Source organism: Oryx dammah, unplaced genomic scaffold, assembly GCF_014754425.2.
Source record: "Oryx dammah isolate SB20612 unplaced genomic scaffold, SCBI_Odam_1.1 HiC_scaffold_18, whole genome shotgun sequence".
NCBI lineage: Eukaryota > Metazoa > Chordata > Mammalia > Artiodactyla > Bovidae > Oryx > Oryx dammah.
The window spans coordinates 81,467,724-81,480,150 of record NW_024070202.1 but is presented as its reverse complement, the minus strand read 5'-3'; the positions used below and the strand labels follow the sequence as shown (position 1 = coordinate 81,480,150).

Sequence of the window (12,427 nt, the reverse complement as noted above, 5' to 3'; positions counted from 1 at the left end):
GGCCAAAAAACAATCCCACTCCAGTTCAAGGCCCACCTCTTTGCAGTTAGTAGATAGTTGGGATATAAAATAGTGGGTGAACCTTGTAGTCAAAAGATAAGTGCTTGTTGTCCAAGATGTGGGGAAACACATATCCAGGTGGGGGAGGGGGTAGTATGGCAGAGTCTTCAAATATGAAAACCACATACCTTAACATTCATAAAATTCCCTTTTTCTATATCTCTCTAAAGAAATAACTGCACATGTGCCCAGAGTCATGCACAAGGTGGTTCACTGTAGCACTGCTTACTAGAAGAATACTAAGAACTGCCTGTGTGTGAAGTCGCTCAGTCGTGTCCGACTCTTTGCGACCCCATGGACTGTAGCCTACCAGGCTCCTCTGTCCATGGGGTTTTCCAAGCAATAGTACTGGAGTGGATTGCCATTTCCTTCTCCAGGGGATCTTCCCGACCCAGGGATCAAACCCAGGTCTCCCGCATTGTAGACAGATGCTTTACCGTCTAAGCCACCAGGGAAGTCCCTGCCTAAATGTCTAGAAATGGAGGAATGGCTAGAAACGGAGGAATGGCTGAAGAAACATAGACGATCCATACTATACAACAGTCTGAAGGAACAGACTAGAGATAATTTAGCAGTACTCAGTTCAGTTCACTCGCTCAGTCGTCTCCAACTCTTTGCGACCCCATGAATTGCAGCATGCCAGGCTTCCCTGTCCATTACCAACTCCCAGAGTTCACTCAAACTCATGTCCATTGAGTCATTGATGCCATCCAGCCATTTCATCCTCTGTCGTCCCCTTCTCTTCCTGCCCCCAATCCTTCCCAGCATCAGAATCTTTTCCAATGAGTCAACTGTTCACATGAGGTGGCCAAAGTATTGGAGTTTCAGCTTTAGCATCAGTCCTTCCAAAGAACACCCAGGACTGATCTCCTTTAGAATGGACTGGTTGGATCTCCTTGCAGTCCAAGCCACTCAATTTATCAGTATAGAGAAGTCCTTACAATATTCTTGGGTCAAAAATGCATCTTTGGGACTTCCCTGGCGGTCTAGTGGTTAAGACTCTGTGCTTCCAATGCAGGGGGCATGAGTTCAATCCCTAGTCAGGAAACTAAGATCCCACATGTCACACAATGCTGCCAAGAGCTTTTTTAATTTTTAAATTTAAAAATACATCTTTGACCATGGTACAAACGTTATAACTTTTTTGTAAAAGTTATATACGAACAACACCGAACAACACCATATACATTCTATGAGTTTGTTTATCTTGAGAAAGCTAATTTTTTTTAATCTAGAGGAATAAACCTGAATACGTAATAATGGTTACTCATGAGAGAATGCTGAAAAGGGAAAGGATTTGAGGGTTTAAACTTTATCCTTTAAAAAAAAAATAAACATTTTAAGTCAACCTGGGGGATTGTCAGGTTGACTGCTTTTTTTAAAAAAATTATCTCTTTTTGGCTGTGCCGGGTCTTTGTTGCTACACGGACTTTTCTCTAACTGCAGTGAGCAGGGGCTGTGCTCTAGTTGTGGGGCACAGGCTTCTCTTGTTGTGGGGCACAGGCTCTAGAGCGTGCAGGCTGCCGTTCCCAGGCTCTAGGGCACAGGCTCAATAGCTGTGGTGCATGGGTTTAGTTGCTCCTCACCATGTGAGATCTTCTGAGATCAGGGATCACACCTGTGTTTCCTGCATTGGCAGGTAGATTCTTTACCCCTGAGCCACCAGAGAAGTCCTATCTTGTCATTTTTAAATGAAGGATGCATTCATGTATTACCCACATAATTGAAATTAATTTTCTTAAATATATGATTACATGTAGCCAAAGTCCTCACACCTAGAATATATAGAGAGCGCTCAAAACTCAACATTAAAGGAAAAGCAATTAGAAAATGGACAAAAGAAACATTTCACTAAGTGGCAAATAAACATGAAAAGATGTTCATCATCATTAGCCATTAGGGAAATGCAAATTTAAGACACTGTCAAAAGAGTTAGATGACAAGTCACAGACTGAGAGAAAATATTTGCAAAACATACATCTGTTAAAGGACTGTGGTACAAAATATGCAATGAATTCTTCAATCTTAACATTAAGAAAAATAACCCAATTTTTTTTAATGGGCCAAAAACCCTAAGAGACGCCTCACCAGAGAAGATATTCAGATAAGAAACAAGTACATGAAAAGACATGCCACATCATGGGTCATGAAAGAGATGCTAACTAAAGCAAGAAGGTGATAGCACCACACACCTATTAGAACGACAGCACCAAGTCCTGGTGAGGATGTGGAGCAGTAAGTATTCTCACTTATTGCTCGTGGGAATGCAAAATGGTATAGACCCTTTGGAAGACAGTTTGGTGGTTTCTTCCAAAACTATGAATAAAGTTTTGGGACTTCCCTTAAGAATCCTCCTTGCAATGCAGGGGACATGGGTTCCATTCCTGGTGGGAGAACTAAGATCTCACGTGGATCGAAGCAAGTAAGCCCACAGACTGCAACTAAGACCTCCTGCAGGTCTTAGTAACTGTTTAAAAAAAAAAAAACTGTGGTATTGGCATAAGAATAGACAAATAATCAATGGAATAGAATTTAGAGTCCCAAAATAAATCTTCACATTTAGAGTCCATCTGTTTCGGAAGGTGCCAAGACAATTCAATGAAAAAGAGTAGTTTTTCAACAAAATCGTGCTGGGACTGGATATCCACAAACAAAAGAATGAAATTGTACTCTTTCTTCATACCATATACAAAATTAACTCAAAATGGATCCCTGACCTAAAATATGAGAACAAAACTACAAAACTCTTAGAGGAAAAGACAAGTAAATCTTTATAACCTTAGATTCAACAAAGCCTACTAAGCTATAACACACAGAGAACAAAAAAATTAATTGAACTTCATCAAAATTTAAAACTTTTGTGCTTCACAGAATACCATCAAGAAAGCATAAAGACAACCCCCAAAATAAAATATTTGCAAATCTTATATCTGATAAGGAATTTGCATCTAGACTATTAAGAAACCTACAACTCAACAACTAAAATACAACCCAATTTAAAAATGCACAAAAGTTCCAAGTAAACATTTTTTCCCCCAAGAAAATATGCAAGTCACCAATAAGCACATGAAAAGATGCTCAGGGGCAGAATCAAGATGGTGCAATAGGATGTAGAAGTCACTTCCTCCCACAAATGCATCAAAATACATCTAATACCTACTCAATGCTGGACTAACTCAGACACCCAAAACTGCAAGAAAGATCTCCACATAACCAGGTTGGATGAAAGGAGGGGAGAGAAAGGAATCAGGCCAGAACCTATGCCCCTGGGAGGGGGCTGTGAAAGATGAAATGTTCCCGCTGCCTGGGAAGGCCCTTCACCAGTGGGGTGATCAGTCAGGACAGAAAAGGAGTTTCAGAGGCTCAGTGAAACAGGCAGTTTGCAGCACACAGAACAGAGCAAGACCTGCATAGGTGGTCTGTGCCACCTCCCCACACTCTCCAGACTGAGATTCACATTGGCTAGTTCATGTGGGCACTGGATGCTGGATGCGGAAACTCTGGCTTCAGTGGACAAACACAGGGAGAAGACTGGGATGGGCTGCATGGAGACAGCCGGAAGGGGCTGGAGCCTTGCTCTTGGCTCACAGTGGGCTTGACACCACCAATGAAATCTGATTGTTGGGACTTGCCTTGTAGTCCAGAGGTTAAAACTTCACCTTTCAATGCAGGGGATACAGGTTTGTTTGATCCCTGGTCAGGGAACTTTCCTGTGCTTTCCCATGTGCTTTCCAGCCAAAAAACTAAAACATAAAACAGAAGTAATATTGTACAAATTCAATAAATACTTTTAAAATAATCCACACCAAAAAAAAAAAAAACTTAACAAAATAAAAAGAAGGGCTTCCTGGTGGTAAAGAATCTGCCTGCCAAAGCAGGCCGATCCAGGAAGATCCCACATGCTGCAGAACAACTGAGCCCATGTGCCACAACTCTTGAGACTGTGGCTCCACTGCCTGGGATCCACAGCTACTGAAGCCTGCGCTCTCTAGAGCCCATGCTCCACAATGAGAGAAATCACCGCAATGAGAAGCCCTTGCACCACAACTAGAGAGTAGCCCCAGCTCTCTGCAACTAGAGAAAGCCCATGTGCAGCAACAAAGACCCAGCACAGTCAAAAATAATTTTTTAAAAATCAAGAGAATTCCCTTGAAATAACAAAATGTACCCCAATGTTCATTGCAGTACTATTTACAATAGTCAAGACATGGAAACAACATAAATGTCCCTTGATAGATGAATGGATAAAGAATATGTAATATATGTGTGTGTGTGTGTGTGTGTGTGTGTGTGTGTATGTAGGTATGAATATATAAATGGAATACTACTCAGCCATAAAAAAGAATGAAATAATGTCATTTGCAGCAACATGTTTGGATCTAGAGATTATCATAGTAAGAGAAAGACAAATACCATATGATATCACTTATATGTGGAACCTAAAATATGACACAAATGAAGTTATCTATGAAACAGAAGCAGACTCACAGACCTAGAGAACAGACTTGTGGTTGCCAAGGGCAGGGGAAAGGAAGGATTGGGCATTCAGGATTATATGGTATGAATGAATAACAAAGTCCTATTATATAGCTGCTGCTGCTGCTGCTGCTGCTGCTAAGTCGCTTCAGTCGTGTCTGACTCTGTGTGACCCCATAGACAGCAGCCCACCAGGCTCCCCTGTCCCTGGGATTCTCCAGGCAAGAACACTGGAGTGGGTTGCCATTTCCTTCTCCAATGCATGAAAGTGAAAAGTGAAAGTAAAGTCACTCAGTCGTGTCCGACTCCTAGCAACCCCATGGACTGCAGCCTACCAGGTTCCTCCATCCATGGGATTTTCCAGGCAAGAGTACTGGAATGGGGTGCCACTGCCTTCTCCTATCATATATAGCATAGGTCACTATATTCAATATCCTGTAACAAACCATAATGAAGGCAAATATGAAAAAGAATATATATATATAATATATATATATTATATATATATAACTGGATCACTTTGCTGTACACCAAAAAATAACACATTGTAAATCAACTATACTGGATATATAATATATACACATATTGATGCTGAAGCTGAAACGCCAGTACTTTGGCCACCTCATGCGAAGAGTTGACTCATTGGAAAGGACTCTGATGCTGGGAGGGATTGGGGGCAGGAGGAGAAGGGGACGACAGAGGATGAGATGGCTGGATGGCATCACTGACCCGATGGACATGAATCTGAGTGAACTCCGGGAGTTGGTGATGGACAGGGAGGCCTGACATGCTGCGACTCATGGGGTCGCAAAGAGTCGGACACGACTGAGCGACTGAACTGAACTGAACTGATACTATGCAGGCTTGGCAAACTTATATGGAAACTAGAAGTCTGATACACTACTGATGGAAATAGTCTTGATAAAAGCAAAACAAAGTTGGGTGGGCGGGCGCGCGGTGCTGGCTCAGCAACGCTGTGAATCGCTGGCTGTGTGGCAGTGAGTGTGCGCCTTTCCCAGCCCAACCTCAGCGTTCCACGGGCATGAGCTATAACCGCGCCATCAGCGTCTTCTCTCCCAACGGCCACCTCTTCCAATTGGAGTACTTGCAGGAGGCCATGAAGAAGGGCTGGACCATGGTTAGTGTTTGAGGAAAAGACACTGTTGTTCTTGGTGTGGAGAAGAAGTCAGTGGCCAAACTGTAGGATGAAAGGACGGTGCGGAAAGTCTGTGCTCCGGATGATAATGTCTGCGTGGCATTCGCCAGCCTCACTGCTAACGCAAGGATAGTCATCAACAGGGCCCGGGTGGAATGCCAGAGCCACCGGGTGACTGTGGAGGACCTCGTCACCATGGAGTATATCATATCGCCAATCTGAAGCAGCGCTACACACAGAGCAAGGGGGGCCGGGAGTTTGGCATCTCTGCCCTCGTTGTGGGTTTTGACTTTGATGGCACCCCCCGACTCTATCAGACTGACCTCATCAGCACATACCATGCCTGGAAGGTCAATGCTATAGGCCGGTTGCCAAGTCAGTGCGTGAATTCCTAGAGAAGAACTATACTGAGGAAGCCATTCTGGAAATGGTTCAGTCAGGTGACAAAAACACAGAGCTTGCTGTTGTGAGGCGAGATCAACCCCTCAAGATTTTACATCCTGAAGAAATTGAGAAATACATTGCTGAGATTGGAAAAGAAGAAGGAAATGAAAAGAAGAAACAAAAGAAAGCATCATGATGAGATCAGATTTTGCTTGTAACAATTTTTAAATTCAAATCATGGCTGATTTCCAAAATGATACATAGGTATTTCCATTCCATTTATCTGTACTGTCCAAGTGTCCTACAATAAATTGCCTATTTTTTTTTTAAAGCAAAACAAAAAGATGTTCAATGTCTTTACACCTTAGGGAAATTCAAATCAAAACCACAATGAGATCCTACTTCACCTTCACTAGAAAAGAATGGCTGTAATCAAAAAGACAGTAAGTATTGGTGATGTTGTGGAGATATCAGAATCTTCATACACTGCTGGTGAGAATGTAAAATAGTGTAACGGCTTTGGAAAACAGTTTGGCTTTTCTTGAAATGATTAAACACAGAGTGATCATATGATTCAATAATTTCACTCAGGTATACCTAAGAGTACTGGAAACATATGTCCATGCAAAAACTTGTACATAAATGTTCACAGCAGCATTATTCATCACAGCCAAAAAGTGGAAACAACTCAATGTCCATCAACTGATGGCTAGATAAACAAAGTGGTTCATCCTTACAGGGAATATTCCGGGCAATAAAAAGGAATGAAGTACATGCTACAATGTTACTAAGCAAAAGGCTTGCTGCCCCACTTGCACAGAAGCCAATACTATGGCACTGGCTTTTGAGGAAAGAACAAGCTTTACTGCAACATGAACCTGCAAGGAGACAGGAAACCTAGCTCAAATCTGTTTCCCAAATCTGGGATTCAGTCAAACTTTCATGAGTTGGGGGAGAATGGATTAGTATGCAGAAATGCTGGTGGGACAGGTTTCAGATGGAGGGCTTTGGAACTTGGCATTTATGGGAAGATATGGGAGGACGCTTTGGCAGTGGATCTTCTGGGCAATGGAAATTTCATTTCTGAAAGGGTTCTAGCATTCAAGTTCCAGTCATGTCTCCATAGTTTACTTCTGGGGTTTGGGGGGCATCACACTCTCTTTATAATTCCCCATGCCTAGGGCCTCACCTGCTGGAGAAGGCAATGGCAACCCACTCCGGTACTTTTGCCTGGAAAATCCCATGGATGGAGGAGCCTGGTAGGCTGCAGTCCATGGGGTCGCTAGGAGTCGGACACGACTGAGTGACTTCACTTTCAACTTTTCACTTTCATGCATTGGAGAAGGAAATGGCAACCCACTCCAGTGTTCTTGCCTGGAGAATCCCAGGGACGGGGGAGCCTGGTGGGCTGCCGTCTATGCAGTCACACAGAGTCAGACACGACTGAAGCGACTTAGCAGCAGCAGCAGCAGCAGCAGCAGGGCCTCACCCAACACAAGGGGGTTGGGGGGAACTTTAGTTCCGAGTGTCATTTAAGGTCAAAATTTTCTCTTCTGTGCATGATTTATGGTTTTGCTCTGTTGTCTCTGAAAAACAGCTCAGTATCTTATTATTGACAGAGTACGACTTGTTTCAGCTCTTCCTACAGTTGCAACAACATGGATGAACCTTGAAAACATTGTGCTAAGTAAAAGAAGGCAATCACAAAAAAACCACATATTATATGATTCTATTTATATGAAATGTCCAAAATAAGTGAATCTATAGAGGTAGAAAGTAGATTAGTGCATGCCTAGGACTGGGGGTTTGGAAAAAATAGGGAGTGACTGATAAGGTTTCTTTGGGCGGTGATGAAAAGGTTCTAAATTGACTGTGGTGATGGTTGTGCAACTGTTAATATATGGAAAAAACTATCGAACCGAACACTTTGAAGGGATGAAATGCATGGTATGGGAATTATATGTCAATAAAGCTGTTATCTTTCAAATAAAGATTGCATACTGTATGATTCCATTTATATAACATTCTCCATCTAAAGATGGAGAACAGATTAGTAGTTTCCAGGAAGGGGAGGGGGAGGGGTGGGTGTAAATACAAAAAGGCAGCAGGAGGGAGTTCTTTTTCAGCAATGGAGCAGTTCTGTATCTTGATTGTGGTGGTGATGACAACTTTCCAGAGGCGATCAAGCTGCATGGATACACATACACAGAAATGAATACAGTGTTTCTTTCTTTTTTTTTTCAAGTGGTTAAAACTGAGTAAGGCTTGTAGTCTAGAACAGTAATGTACCATTTTCCTGGCTTTGATACTGTACTACACCCATATAAGATGTCACTACCTGGGGGAAATAGGTGAGAGGTATAGGAAGCTTGTTGGATTCGTTTTATAGTTTTCTACAAGCTTATAACTATTTCAGGATAAAAACTTAAGATAGAATTACAGTTGTCCAAAATTGGAATATTTTCTCCCATGGAATGATTTCTCTGTTACCAGAGTTTTTAAAAAGCCTTGGTATCATTTAAAATTTTACAAATAATAAATGCTAGAATAGCATAGGGAACTCTACACAATACTCCGTAATGGCCTAAATGGGAAAAGAATCTTTAAAAAAGTGGATATATGTATATGTGGGCTTCCCAGATGGCGCTAGTGGTAAAGAACCTGCCTGCCGATGCAGGAGACATAGGAGACATGAGTTTGATCCCTGGGTCAGGAAGATCCCTTGGAGGAGGGCCCGGCTAACATATTCCAGTGCTCTTGCCTGAAGAATCCCATGGATAGAGGAGCATGGTGGGCTACAGTCCATGGTGTTGTGACTTAGCATGCATGTACACATGTATATGTACATATGTATATGTACACTTGAAACAGCATGGTAAATCAACTATATTTCAATAAAAAATAATAATAATGATAAACACTGAGGAAGCTGTGGATATCAGGGAAACTTCCTACAGTGTTGATTAGAATGTAAACTGGTGCAGCCACTGTGGAAAACAGTATGGAGGTTCCTTAAGAAACTAAAAATAGAGTTGCTATAATGATCCATCAATCCCACTCCTAGGCATGTATCCAGATAAAACTCTAAATTCAAAAAGATACATGCACCCCAATGTTCATAGCAGCACTATTCACAGTAGCCAAGACATGGAGACTATCATACTATGTGAAGTCAGACAAAAACAAATACCATATGATATCACTTTTATGTGGAATCTAAAATGTTATACAAATGAACTTATTTATCGGGCTTTCCAGGTGGCTCAGTGGGTTAAGAATCTGCCTGCAATACAGGAGACCTGGGTTAAGAAGATCCCCTGGAGGAGGGCATGGCAACCCACTCCAGTGTTCTTGCCTGGAGAATCCCATGGAGAAAGGCCCCTGACAGCTTGCAGTCCATGGCATCACAAGGAATCAGACACGACTGAAGCGACTGAGCATACATACAACCACAAACTTATTTATAAAACAAAAACAGACTCACAGACATAGAAAACAAAGTTATAAAAGTGTTTCCCCTCTTTGGAGGGTGGGGGAGGGATAAATTAAGATTCACAGATAGAGACTACCTTACATATAAAATAGATAACCAAAAGGTCTCACTGTACAGCACAGGAAACTATATTCAATGTCCTATGATAAACCATAATGGAAACAAATATATTCTTTGCTGAACATTAGCAACTAACACAGCATTGTAAATCAACTATGCTTCAGTAAAAAATAAGATAAAAATAAATAAATTTTTTAAAGGTTGGGTGAATCTGTGTCTGGGATACTAAAAATTGTAGAGGGCTGGCAATTGAAAAGACTTTTTTCTAAGGCAAATACCAGATCCAGCTGTTACACAAGCCAGCCCTGTCCCTACTTACAGTTTTAGGCCTGAGAATGAGGTCTGGAACGTGGAGGCTCTCAGAAATGCCTGGATGGGCCAGGCTACCCTCTGGTTCCAGGTGACCCAAAGCTCTTTATCTTCCAAGGCTGACTTGACAAACTCAGTTCTCTCTGGGCAAACCCAGCTCCAGTGTAAACAATGAAGCTGAGGCTCTGTCTGGAAAATCTTTTACTAAGATAAGAAGCAACTTCCTGCTCCAAGAGCTATTTGAAGATAGAGACTGAATCTTACTCCCTCTCGAATTCCCCGTGCCCAGGGCCTCACCCAACACAAGGGAATGGCTAGCAGAGTAGCATGCCTTACATATCACTCCCAGTCCCTGTGGGTCTCAACTCTGGCAGCACATCAGAGCTTTTAGAAATATGGCAGACCCAGTATTATACTACAAGTAGTTAAATCAGTTTGGAGTGTTCTTTTTCACTTTTGCTTTTCTATTTTATAGCATCCTCAATGTCATTCTTACATCAGGCTGGATGATGAGTTTCTGAGGGATATTTCTTACGCTGGCTCTCAGGGGAGGGTGACAGCTATCATTCCTAAGGAGGATTCAGTTAAATATGATGTCAACCAGACATCAGCTTGGAGACTCATCTAAGCTTCCACAAACTTATTGCATCTATTTTAACGTAAGTGTTAGTTGCTCAATTATGTTTGACTCTTTGTGACCCCATGAAGCCTGTCAGGTTCCTCTGCCCATGGAATTCTCCAGGCAAGAATACTTGAGTGGTTGCCATTTCCTTCTTCAGGGGATCTTCCCCACCCAGGGATTGAACCTGGGTCTCCTGCATTGCAGGTGGATTCTTAACCATCTGAGCCACATAGTAAACATAAGCCAAAAGCACTGAAAGCTGTTCAGTGTAAACAAAGCTTAATTCCTACCCAGCTCCCCAAAGGCCACCATTTGGTTTTTGTATTTTGTTGTTGGTTTTTTTTTTTCGGCCATGCTGCATCGCATATAGGATCTTCATTCCAACCAGGAATCAAACCCATGCCCCTGGCAGTGGGAGCATGGAGTCTTAACCTCTGGACTGCCAGGAAAATCCTGAGGCCATCATTTGTATCAGCTTATTTTTCCTCCCAAACATTCTCTGCAATAACACACATACATATACTCATGTAGAGATGTATTTGAGAAGACACAGACCCTTATGGGCTTTAATGTGCTTGTAAAAGCTTCTGGGGAGAAAGAAACATTTGGATATGCTGCACCCAATCTATTGCACACACGCATGCATCTACTGCATAGTGCATATTAAAATTTCTGAGTGTCCACAGCAATATTTTTTTTTGATCTGTCTCCTTGAGTAATGAGAATGAAAACCAAAATAAGCAAACTGGGCTTAATCAATCAAAAGCTTTTGCAGAGCAAAGGAAACCATAAACGAAACAAAACAAAAAGATCTCCCACAGAATGGGGAAAAGTATTTGCAGATGATATGACCAAGAAGGTATTAATGGCCCAACGGCACATGAAAAGATGCTCAGTATCACTAATTATTAGAGAAATACAAATCAAAACTAAAATGAAGTACCACCTCACACCAGTCAGAATGGCCATCAATAAGTGGTACTGAACAGCTACATATAAAAGAATAAAATCTGAACACTGCCTAATACCATACACAAAAATAAACTCAAAATGGATTAAAGAGCTAAATGTAAGATTGGACATTCACAGGCAGAACACTCAACATAAATCGCAGCAAGATCTTTTTTGATTCGTCTCCTAGAGTAATGAAAATAAAAACAAAAACTAACGAATGAGACCTAATTAAACTTAAAAGCTTTTGCACAGTGAAGGAAACCATAAACAAAATGAAAAGACAACCCTCAGAAAGGGAGAAAATATTTGCAAATGAAGCAACCCACAAGAGATTAATCTCCAAAATATACAAATAGCTCATGAAGCTCAATATTAACAAAAACTCCAACAACCCAATTAAAAAAAATGGGCAGAAGATATAGACATTTTTCCAAAGAAGACATACAGGTGTCCAAAAAGCACATGAAAAGATGTTCAACATTATTAATCATTAATGAAATCAAAACTGAAATGAGGTATCACCTCACACTGGTCAGAATGGCCATCATCAAAAAAAATCTACAAACAGATCCTGGAAAGGCTGAGGAGAAAAGGAAACCTTTCTACACTGTTGGTGGGAATGTAAATTGGTGCAGCCACTATGAAAAACAGTATGAGGTTGCCTAAAAAACTAAAAATAGAGTGGACATATGATCCAGCAAACCTACTCCTAGGTATATATCCAGAAAAGATGAAAACTCTAATGTGAAAAGATACCTGCACCCCAATGTTCATAGCAGCACTATTTATTCAGTATAATCACCAAGACATGAAAGCAACCTAAATGTCCAACAATGAATGGATAAAGAAGATGTGGTATACACACACACAATGGAATACGGCTCAGCTACAAAAAAGAAATAGTACCATTTGC

At 41.4% G+C, this 12,427-nt stretch overlaps 1 pseudogene; it reads left to right on the top strand.

The window, feature by feature from the left end:
• The first annotated feature begins 5,578 nt into the window (after positions 1-5,578).
• LOC120877261 lies at positions 5,579-6,425 on the top strand (annotated as a pseudogene).
• The last annotated feature ends 6,002 nt before the right edge of the window (positions 6,426-12,427 follow it).